This window comes from Mobula hypostoma, chromosome 6 (assembly GCF_963921235.1).
Source record: "Mobula hypostoma chromosome 6, sMobHyp1.1, whole genome shotgun sequence".
Lineage (NCBI taxonomy): Eukaryota > Metazoa > Chordata > Chondrichthyes > Myliobatiformes > Myliobatidae > Mobula > Mobula hypostoma.
The window spans coordinates 109,925,297-109,937,981 of NC_086102.1; the positions used below are offsets into that span (position 1 = coordinate 109,925,297).

The window sequence follows — 12,685 nt, forward strand, 5'->3', positions numbered from 1 at the left end:
TGTGGCATTACACGGTGACAGATCTGTTCCCTGGTGTTATACAGTGTCAGACCCATCCCCACTGGTACTGTAGCCCGATGTGGTTTTAACACCGGCATACAGTACCAATGGGGATGGGTCTGTCGCTGTATGATATTGCTTTACAGTATGGATGAGGCTGGGTCTGAGTGTACAACACTAGGATACAGAACTGTTGGGGATGGTTTTGTCAGGCTCTTACACCAAGGTACAGTACCGGTGTGGATGGGTCAGTCACTGTATAGCATTCAGGTATAGGATGGGTCTGTCACTGTACATCTCTGGAGTTCATTGCCACAGATAGCTGTGGAGGCAAAGTCAATGTGTATATTTAAAGCAGAGGTTAATGTGTTCTTGATTAGTCAGATTATCAAAGGTTACGGGGAGAAGCAGGAGAAATAGGGTTGAGAAGGATAGTAAATGGACCATGATGGAATGGCAGAGCAGACTTGATGGACTAAATAGTCAAATTCTGCTCTTGTGTCTTCTGATCTTATTGTTTTACGTATATCACCATGGTACAGTCAGGTGGGGATGGGTCTGTTCCTGTATACAGGTGTCCCCCGCTTTTCAAACGTTCGCTTTACGAAATCTCACTGTTACGAAAGACCTACATTAGTACCCTGTTTTTGCTCTCAGAAGGTGTTTTCACTGTTACAAAGAAAGGCAGCGCGCGAAAAAAAATCAGCGCGTGTTAAAAGGCAGCGCGCGCTCCGAGCAGCCGCTCTTCCCCGGATTCGGAACAGCATTGCTTAAACATGTTGCATTGTGCAGCCATTAGCAAGATGAGTTCTAAGGTGTCGGAAAAGCCCGAAAGAGCTCGTAAGGGTGTTACACTTAGTGTAAAACTAGACATAATTAAGCTTTTTGATCGTGGTGAATGAAGTAAAGACAAAGTGAGTTTGGCTTGTGGAAGCTGACGAAGATGATGTTGAAGAGGTTCTGGCATTCCATGACCAAGAACTGATAGATGAAGAGCTGATGCAATTGGAAGAGGAAAGGATAACAATCGAAACCGAATGCAGTAGCGAAAGTGAAGCAACTGCGTGAGATTTTCGCTGCAATGATAAAGTATGACTTTAATTTTGAAAGGGTACGTAGGTTTAGGGGATATTTGCAGGATGGTTTGAGTGCTTACAATGAACTGTATGATAGAAAAATTCACGAGGCTCAGCAGTCAAGCAAGCCTTCCACATCAGCCACAACAAACGACGAACCTCGACCTTCGACATCCAGTCGGGCAGTCATAGGAGAAGATGAGCTGCCTGCCCTGATCGACGATGAGATGACACCCCCGTGTCCCACCACCCCAACCCCCGGGCCCCGGACAGATACTGTACCGATTCGCGGAGAATGCAGCAGTAGCCAGGAGGCACACAGCACATCTTTAAGAAAAAAGCCGAAATAAACAAGCTAATTAATTAGGTGCCGCCTAGCACGTAATTGTCGGCCCAGATCAGAGGCGATGCAATCGGCAATCGGCACTGATCTGAGCCGACAATTACGTGTTGGGCGACACCTAATTAATTAGCTTGTTTATTTCAGGCTTTTTTCTTAGAGATGTGCTGTGTGCCTCCCGGCTACCGCTGCATTCTTCATGGCAATGTATCGGGTCGGCGGCCCGGAGGGTGGGGGCCACTGCACCACCCAACCTGCGACGACTCAGTCTAACACACCGTCATCAGTGTGCTCGGCGCTGTCCCAATTCCGGTAAGTGATACTACACTGTACGTACATTATTTCTACTTTATATTGGCTGTGTATTTTTATGTGTTATTTGGTAGATTTGGCAGCCTCATAGTTTAAAGGTTACTGGAGAGCGCTTGCGTGAGCTTTTTTGCCGAGAGCACTTGCGTGAGATTTTCGCTACGGAGATCTGTGCAGGCAATTGTTGTAGAGAAGTACTTCTACTTTATATAGGCTGTGTATTTATCATATCATTCCTGCTTTTACTATATGTTACTGTTATTTTAGGTTTTATGTGTTATTTGGCATGATTTGGTAGGTTATTTTTGGGTCTGCGAACGCTCACAAAATTTTCCCATATAAATAAATGGTAATTGCTTCTTTGCTCTACGACATTCCGGCTTACGAACCATTTCATAGGAATGCTCTACCTTCGGATGGCGGGGGAAACCTGTAACACTGGGATACAGTACCGGTGGAGATGGGTCTGTCATTGTAGAATACCAGAGTATAGTACTGGTGAGAATGGGTCTGTTATTGTATAAAACTGGGGTACAGTACTGGTAGAGATGGGTCTGTCACTCTATAATACCGGGGTACAGTACTGAAAGAGACTGGTCTGTCACTGTATAACACTGTGATAGAGTATCCAACTGCCATAGTTGGATGCACCAGCAAGGGAGATGAGGCTGAGTACAGGGCTACGGTAGGAAACTTTGTCACATGGTATGAGCAGAATTATCTGCAGCTTAATGTGAAAAAGACTAAGGAGCTGGTGGTAGACCTGAGGAGAGCTAAGGTACCGGTGACCCCTGTTTCCATCCAGGAGGTCAGTGTGGACATGGTGGAGGATTACAAATACCTGGGGATACGAAATGACAATAAACTGGACTGGTCAAAGAACACTGAGACTGTCTACAAGAGGGGTCAGAGCCATCTCTATTTCCTGAGGAGACTGAGGTCCTTTAACATCTGTTGGACGATGCTGAGGATGTTCTACGAGTCTGTGGTGGCCAGTGCTATCATGTTTGCTGTTGTGTGCTGGGGCAGCAGGCTGAGGGTAGCAGACACCAACAGAATCAACAAACTCATTTGTAAGGCCAGCAAGTATGCGCATGCGCACGTCACATATTTGCACTTCATGCATGCGCACACAGGTGCCCACGCAAGGCTTCATGGTCATGGTAGTCTTTCTTGGGGTAAACACAAATGTCCCGTCAACACACACAAAAAATGCTGGTGAACGCAGCAGGCCAGACAGCATCTATAGGAAGAGGTACAATCGACGTTTCGGGTCAGGACCCTTCGTCAGGATTTGACTGCTACTTTTGTCCCCTATTTGTGAGTGAGAAAGTTGGCAACCCTAACTGTAAAAGACATGCTGAGGTGAGTTTAACCCTACTTGAACATCCCTCCCCTCATCACCCCCCTGGTTGGCCGGTCCGCAAGAATATCGTCAATATTAAACAGGTCCGTGGTGCAAAAAAGGTTGGGAACCCCTTATGCAGTGACAGACCCATCACAGCCGGTACTACACACCGGTGTTATACAGTGACAGACCCATCACAGCCGGTACTAGACCCCGGTGTCATACAGTGACAGACCCATCACAGCCGATACTAGACCCCAGTGTCATACAGTGACAGACTCATCACAGCCGGTACTATACCCCGGTGTTATACAGTGACAGACCCATCACAGCCGGTACTACACACCGGTGTTATACAGTGATAGACCCATCACAGCCGGTACTAGACCCCGGTGTTATACAGTGACAGACCCATCACAGCCGGTACTACACACCGGTGTTATACAGTGACAGACTCATCACAGCCGGTACTATACCCCGGTGTTATACAGTGACAGACTCATCACAGCCGGTACTAGACCCCGGTGTTATACAGTGACAGACTCATCACAGCCGGTACTATACCCCGGTGTTATACAGTGACAGACTCATCACAGCCGGTACTAGACCCCGGTGTTATACAGTGACAGACTCATCACAGCCGGTACTAGACCCCAGTGTCATACAGTGACAGACTCATCACAGCCGGTACTATACCCCGGTGTTATACAGTGACAGACCCATCACAGCCGGTACTATACCCCGGTGTTATACAGTGACAGACCAGTCACAGCCGGTACTAGACCCTGGTGTCATACAGTGACAGACCCATCACAGCCGGTACTAGACCCCAGTGTTATACAGTGACAGACCCATCACAGCCGGTACTAGACCCCGGTGTCATACAGTGACAGACCCATCACAGCCGGTACTAGACCCCAGTGTTATACAGTGACAGACCCATCACAGCCGGTACTAGACCCCGGTGTCATACAGTGACAGACCCATCACAGCCGGTACTAGACCCCAGTGTTATACAGTGACAGACCCATCACAGCCGGTACTAGACCCCAGTGTTATACAGTGACAGACTCATCACAGCCGGTACTAGACCCCAGTGTCATACAGTGACAGACCCATCACAGCCGGTACTATACCCCGGTGTTATACAGTGACAGACCAGTCACAGCCGGTACTAGACCCCAGTGTCATACAGTGACAGACCCATCACAGCCGGTACTATACCCCGGTGTTATACAGTGACAGACTCATCACAGCCGGTACTAGACCCCAGTGTCATACAGTGACAGACTCATCACAGCCGGTACTATACCCCGGTGTTATACAGTGACAGACTCATCACAGCCGGTACTAGACCCCGGTGTTATACAGTGACAGACTCATCACAGCCGGTACTAGACCCCAGTGTCATACAGTGACAGACTCATCACAGCCGGTACTAGACCCCAGTGTCATACAGTGACAGACTCATCACAGCCGGTACTATACCCCGGTGTTATACAGTGACAGACTCATCACAGCCGGTACTATACCCCGGTGTTATACAGTGACAGACCCATCACAGCCGGTACTATACCCCGGTGTTATACAGTGACAGACTCATCACAGCCGGTACTAGACCCCAGTGTCATACAGTGACAGACTCATCACAGCCGGTACTATACCCCGGTGTTATACAGTGACAGACTCATCACAGCCGGTACTAGACCCCGGTGTTATACAGTGACAGACTCATCACAGCCGGTACTAGACCCCAGTGTCATACAGTGACAGACTCATCACAGCCGGTACTAGACCCCAGTGTCATACAGTGACAGACCCATCACAGCCGGTACTAGACCCCAGTGTCATACAGTGACAGACCCATCACAGCCGGTACTAGACCCTGGTGTTATACAGTGACAGACCCATCACAGCCGGTACTATACCCCGGTGTCATACAGTGACAGACCCGTCACAGCCGGTACTAGACCCTGGTGTTATACAGTGACAGACCCATCACAGCCGGTACTATACCCCGGTGTCATACAGTGACAGACCCGTCACAGCGGTACTAGACCCCAGTGTCATACAGTGACAGACTCATCACAGCTGGTACTAGACCCCAGTGTTATACAGTGACAGACTCATCACAGCCGGTACTACACACCAGTGTTACACAGTGATAGACCCATCACAGTGGGTACTGCACCCCGGTGTCAAAAAGTGACAGGCCCAACACAGCCAGTACTATACCCCAGTGTTACAGTGACAGACCAGCCACAGCCAGTATTACAGTCCAGTGTCACACAGTGACAGACTAGTCACAGCTGGTACTACAGCCCAGTGTCCTACAGTGACAGATCCATCACAGCCAGTACTACACCCCGGCGTCGCACAATGACAGGCTCGTCACAGCTGGAATTACGCCCCAGTGTCACGCAGTGACAGACCCATCATAGAGGCACTATACCCCGGTGTCACACAGCGACAGACCCGTCACAGCTGGTACTACACTCACATGTCATACAGTGACAGAACTATCACAGCCGTTACTACACCCCGGCGTCACACAATGACAGGCCCGTCACAGCCGGTACTACAGCCCTCTGTCACAATGTGACAGACCTGTCACAGCCAGTAGTACAGCCCAGTGTCACACAGTGACAGACCCGTCACAGCCGGTACGAAACCCCAGTGTTACAGTGACACACCCATCACAGACAGTACTATACCCCGGTATTATACAGTGATACACCCCCGTCACAGCCAGTAACACATCCTGGTGTTATACAGTGACAGGCACGTCACAGCCAGTATTACAACCCAGTGTGACACTGAAAGACCCGTCACAGACGGCGCTGCACACCGGTGTCACACAGTTGACATACCCATCACATCTGGTACTACATCCAGATGTCACACACTGAAAGACCAGTCATAGCCGGTACTAGATCCCGGTGTCATACAGTGAGAAACCCATCACAGACGGTATTACACACCGGTGTCACACTATGACAGACCCATCACTGGTACTACACCCCAGTGTTATACAGTGACAGACACGTCACAGCCGGTACTACACCCCAGTGTCACACAGTGACAGACAGTCACAGCTGGTTCTACACCCCACTGTTACAGTGACAGACCTATCACTGACGGTTCTACACCCCAGTGTCATAGTGACAGACCATCACAGACAGTACTAAACCCCAGTGTTACAGTGACAGTCCCGTCACAGACAGTACTATACCCCGGTATTATACAGTGACAGACCCCCATCACCGTTGGTAATATACCCTGGTGTTACACAGTGACAGGCATGTCACAGCCAGTACTACAACCCAGTGTGATACTGAAAGACCCGTCACAGACAGTACTATACCCCGGTATTATACAGTGACAGACCCCCATCACAGCCGGTACTACACCCTGGTGTCACACAGTGACAGGCATGTCACAGCCAGTACTAAACCCTAGTGTTACAGTGACAGACCCATCACAGCTGGTACTACACCCTGGTGTCACACAGTGATGGCCTCGTCACAGCTGGTACTACACCCCAGTATCACACTGTGATGACCCCATCACAGCCGGTACAACACCCCAATGTTATACAGACAGCTATACAGTGTTGGACAGACCCGTCACAGCCGGTACTACACTCCGGTATTATACAGTGACAGACCCATCATAGCCAGTACTACATACCAGTGTCATACAGTGACAGTCTCATCTCCAATAGTATAGTACCCAGGTGTAAAACAGTGACAGACACATCACCACCAGTACGGTACTGCAGAATTACACAGTAAACGACCTGTTCCAACCAGTCCTGTACCCTGGTGTTACACATCAACAGAAATGCTCCTACCTGTACCATACAGAAACATTGTACTGTGACAGTTTGACCCTAATGGTGCTGTAGCCCAGTGTAATACTTAACAGATCCTTCCTACAGGGACTTTATGCTGATGATTTACAGTGACAAGAGACGTCTGCATCAGTTTCGCACCACGGTGTCATACAGTGACAGTCATGTCTCCACCAGTACTGCACTACAGAGCTACACAGTGACAGTCTTATCCCACTGGTACCGTACACCAGTGCTATACAGTAAATTTCTTCAGTATTATGCAATAGCAAACCTATCCCAAATGGTACTGTATCCATGTGGAATACAGTGACAGCCTGTCCACGCTTGTACTGTACCCTGCTGTTATAAATGACATCCCCACTAGTATTGTACCCTGGTTATATACAGTGACAGACCCATCCCCACTAGTACTGTACCCCAGTATTATACAGCGACAGACCCATCGCCACCAGTACTGTACCCCGGTATTATACAGTGACAGACCCATCGCCACCAGTACTGTACCCCGGTATTATACAGTGACAGACCCATCGCCACCAGTACTGTACCCCGGTATTATACAGTGACAGACACATCCCTACCAGTACTGTACCCCAGTGTTACACAGTGACAGACATATCCCCACCAGTACTGTACCCCAGTATTATACAGTGACAGACCCATCCCCACTGGTACTGTACCCCGGTATTATTATGAGGATTGAGGATAGAGGGGAAGCCTTTTAGGACCGAGATTAGGAAAAACTTCTTCACACAGAGAGTGGTGAATCTGTGGAATTCTCTGCCACAGGAAACTGTTGAGGCCAGTTCATTGGCTATGTTTAAGAGGGAGTTAGATATGGCCCTTGTGGCTACAGGGGTCAGGGGGTATGGAGGGAAGGCTGGGGCGGGGTTCTGAGTTGGATGATCAGCCATGATCATAATAAATGGCGGTGCAGGCTCGAAGGGCCGAATGGCCTACTCCTGCACCTATTTTCTATGTTTCTATTATACAGTGACAGACATATCCCCACCAGTACTGTACACCAGTGACAGACCCATCCCCAGTGGTACTGTACCCCGGTATTATACTGTGACAGTCCCAACCCCACCAGTACTGTACACCAGTGACAGACCCATCCCCAGTGGTACTGTACCCCGGTATTATACTGTGACAGTCCCAACCCCACCAGTACTGTACACCAGTGACAGACCCATCCCCAGTGATATTGTACCCCAGTGTTATACGGTGACAGACCCGTCTCCACTGGTATTGTACCCCAGTGTTATACAGTGACAGACCCATCCCCACCGGTACTGTAACCCAGTATTACAGGTGTCCCCCGCTTTTCGAACGTTCGCTTTACAAAACCTCGCTGTTACGAAAGACGTACATTAGTTACCTGTTTTCGCTAACAGAAGGTGTTTTCACTGTTATGAAAAATCAGCGCGCACCCCAAGCAGCCGCTCCTCCCCTGGAACTGCATTCTTGCCGGCATTGCTTAAACACGTGCCTGTGACCAGCCGTTTGCAAGATGAGTTGTAAGGTGTTGGAAAAGCTTAAAAGAGCTCATCAGGGTGTTACACTTAGCGTAAAACTAGACATAATTAAGTGTTTCGATCGTGGTGAACAGAGTAAGGACAAAGTGAGTTTGGCTTGTGGAAGTTGACGAAGATGATGTTGACGAGGTTTTGGCATCCCATGACTGAGAATTGATAGATGAAGAGCTGATGCAATTGGAAGAGGAAAGGATAACAATTGAAACCAAATGCAGTAGCGCACGAACCGAAAGTGAAGTCGTCCAGGAACTGAGCGTGAAGCAACTGGGTGAGATTTTCGCTGCAATGATTGCGGAAAAGTACGACTTTAATTTTGAAATGGTACATAGGTTTAGGGTATATTTGCAAGATGGTTTGAGTGCTTACAAAGAACTGTATTACAGAAAAATGTGCGAGGCTAAGCAGTCAAGCATACTATCGTTTTTCAAGCCTTCCACATCAGCCACAGCAGACGACAAACCTCGACCTTCAACATCGAGGCAGGTTGACATAGAAGAAGATGACCTGCCTGCCCTGATGGAAACAGATGACAATGAGATGACACCCCAGTGTCCCACCACCCCAACCCCTGGGCCATGGACCGATACATTGCCGCGGAGAGTGCAGCGGTAGCCAGGATGTACCCAGCAGATCTTTAAGAAAAAAACTGAAATAAACAAGCTAATTAATTAGGTGCTGCCTGGCACGTAAATGTCAGCCCAGACCAGAGGCGATGCACTACAGACACATCCACACTGATACTGTACCCCGATGTTATACACCACAGACCCATCCACACTGGTACTGTACACCGATGTTACACACTGACAGACCCGTCCACACTGGTACTTTACCCCGATGTTATACACTGACAAACCTGTCCACACTGGTATTAGAAACATAGAAAAATAGAATACATACAGCACAATACAGGCCCTTCGGCCCACAAAGCTGTGCCAAACATGTCCCTACCTTAGAACTACCTAGGCTTTACCCATAGCCCTCTATTTTTCTGAACTCCATGTAGCCATCCAGGAGTCTCTTGAAAGACCCTATCGTTTCCACCTCCACCACTGCCACTGGCAGCCCATTCCACGCACTCACTACTCCCTGCGTAAAAAACTTACCCCTGACACCTCCTCTGTACCTACTTTCAAGCATCTTAAAACTATGCCCTCTCATGCTAGCCAATTCAGCCCTGGGAAAAAGACTATCTGACTATCCACACGATCAATGTCTCTCATTATCTTATACACCTCCATCAGGTCACCTCTCATGCTCCGTCGCTCCAAGGAGAAAAGGCCGAGTTCACTCAACCTATTCTCATAAGGCATACTCCCCAATCCAGGCAACATCCTTGTAAATCTCCTCTGCACCCTTTCTATGGTTACCACGTCCTTCTTTTCTTATAGTGAGGCTACCAGAATTGAGCACAGTACTCCAAGTAGGGTCTGACCAGGGTCGTGTATAGTTGCAACATTACCTCTCTGCTCTTAAACTCAATCCTACGATTGATGAAGGGCAATGCACTGTATGCCTTCTTAACCACAGAGTCAACCTGCGCAGCAGCTTTGGGTGTCCTATGGAGTCGGACCCCAAGTATTGTACCACGATGTTACACACTGACAGATCCATCCACACTGGTACTGTACCCCGATGTTATACACTGACAGACCCGTCCAAACAGGTACTGTACCCCGGTTACACACTGACAAACTCGTCCACACTGGTACCATACCCCGATGTTATACACTAAAGACCCATCCAAACGGGTACCGTACCACAATATTATACACTGACAGACCTGTCCAAACAGGTATTGTACCCCGGTTATACACTGACAGACCCGTTCACACTGGTACTGTGCCCCGATGTTATACACTGACAGACCCATCCAAACAGGTACTGTACCCCGATGTTATACACTGACAAACCCGTCCACACTGGTACTGTACCCCGGTTATACACTGACAAACCCGTCCACACTGGTACTGTACCCGGTTATACACTGACAAACCCGTCCACACTGGTACTGTACCCCGATGTTATACACTGACAGACTCATCCAAACAGGTACTGTACCCCGATGTTATACACTGACAGACCCCTCTGCACAGGTACTGTACCCCGATGGTATACACTGACAAACTCGTCCACACTGGTACTGTACCCCAATATTATACACTGACAGACCCGTTCACACTGGTACTGTACCCCGATGTTATACACTGACAGACTCATCCAAACAGGTACTGTACCCCGATGTTATACACTGACAGACCCCTCCGCACAGGTACTGTACCCCGAAGGAATACACTGACAAACTCGTCCACACTGGTACTGTACCCTGATGTTATACACTGACAGACCCGTTCACACTGGTACTGTACCCCAATGTTATACACTGACAAACCCCTCCGCATAGGTACTGTGCCCCGATGTTATACACTGACAGATCCGGCCACACTGGTACTTTGTCCAGTGTGATACAGTGTCAGACCCTTCCCCCGGTACTGTATCCCTATGTTGTACAATAACAGACCGGACCTGTACCCTAGTGTTAAACAGTGACTGACCCACAATCACCGCTGCTGAACGCCGATGAAAAACAGTAACAAACCTGTTTACCACTGATACTCTGTCCTAGGGGTTCATAGTGACAAATCTATTCACAACTGCTACCGTACCCCATTGCTTTATAGATCAGACCAGTCCCCACAGTTACTTTTCCCTGGTTGTATATGGTGACAGACAAGCTCACATTGGTACTGGACTACAGTGTTGTACAGTGACAAACCCTTACATACCAGTACTATACCCCAGTGTAATGCTGTGACAGTCCTGTCCCCATAAGTATCATGCTCTGGTTCAGTGACAGATCCATCCCCACTGGTACCTTACTCCAGTGTTAAACACTGACAGGCCCATCCACACTGGTATTGTATAATGGTACTATTCACTGACAGATCCATCCCTACCAGAACCGTGTTCCCAAGTTATACAGTGACAGACGAGTCCACAGGTACTACACCCCAGTGTTACACAGAGACAAATCAGTCCCACCAGTACTGTACCCCAATGACATACAGTGAGAGACCCATCCCCACTGGTACTGTACCCTGGTGTTATACAGTGACAGGCCAGTCCATACCAGTACTACAACCTGGTGTTATACAGTGACATTTTGCGCCCCGAGTACTGTACCCCGGTGTTATACAGCGACAGGTTCGTCCCCACCAGTACTGTATCCTGGTGTTATACGGAGACAGACAGACCCTTTCCCATCAGTACTGTATCCTGGTTTTATATAGCGTCAGACCAGTCCCTACCAGTACTCTATCTGGTGTTATACAGCGACAGACCCGTCCCCAGCGGTACTGTAGGATGGTGTATACGGTGACATACCCGTTCTCACCGGTACACTGTACCCATGTGTTATACAGTGACAGATCCACTCCTACTGGTATTATATAGTGACGGACCAATTCCCAAGGGTACTGTACCCCAGTATTGTACAGTAACAGACCTGATCCCACTGGTTACGCACCGAAATACCCGTTCCTGCCAGTACTGTACCTCGGTGTTATACAGTGACAAGACCCATCCTCACCAGTACTGTACCCTGCTGTTAAACAGAGAAAGACCCGCACCCTCCGGCACTACAGCCCAGGGTTCCCCACCGACCAAGCCTCAAGCCCCGACCCCGCGCGGCTTCGCTCCCCGACCTCCCTCCACTCTCACTCACTCGGCTTCCGCTCATTCAGCGCCACCACTGCAGGCTCCGGTGCCGATTGAGCTGGCGGTCGGGCCGCACCGTCGCCCTTCCCCCGGGTTGCGGCCTCTCCCCCCCGGGGCTGGGCCGGGGCCTCGGCCTCGCCGCTCGCTTCTCGGCCGAAATTTTTGCCGAGACCGCGACGGGAGCAGGAATCGTGGAGAGTGCGCCTGCGCCGATGCCGGCCGCGCCTGCGCCTGCGCCCTGGTCGCGCGCATGACCCGCTGCGCGTGCGCAGTGGGCGTCACGGGTACCGGGTCGCGCCTTGGCTCGGAGTGTGAGCCGGTAATCGGCGTCCGAGTGGCTGTGGTGTGATTGAAATCTGTGTTCGCGCTAACCGGGTGAGGGTGCAAGGTTTGGTGTGAACGGAGTCGACTTGCAAGGAGCTGGGAGTGTGAGCGTGGTGAATGAGACAAGCTCCAAAACTTGGGCCTCTGTGCAACTGGATCCGGTCTGTGCGGATCGGA

General features: G+C 49.6%; 1 protein-coding gene across 2 annotated transcripts in view; it reads right to left on the reverse strand.

Annotated features, from left to right (window-relative positions):
* The window catches only part of map3k2 (mitogen-activated protein kinase kinase kinase 2), an 81,540-nt gene extending 69,147 nt beyond the window's left edge, over window positions 1-12,393 (reverse strand). For both annotated transcript variants that reach the window (XM_063051441.1, XM_063051440.1), the window contains exon 1: window positions 12,192-12,393. The gene's annotated coding sequence lies outside the window, so the exon portion shown is untranslated. The remainder of the gene's footprint in view (window positions 1-12,191) is intronic.
* Between the last annotated feature and the right edge of the window lie 292 nt (window positions 12,394-12,685).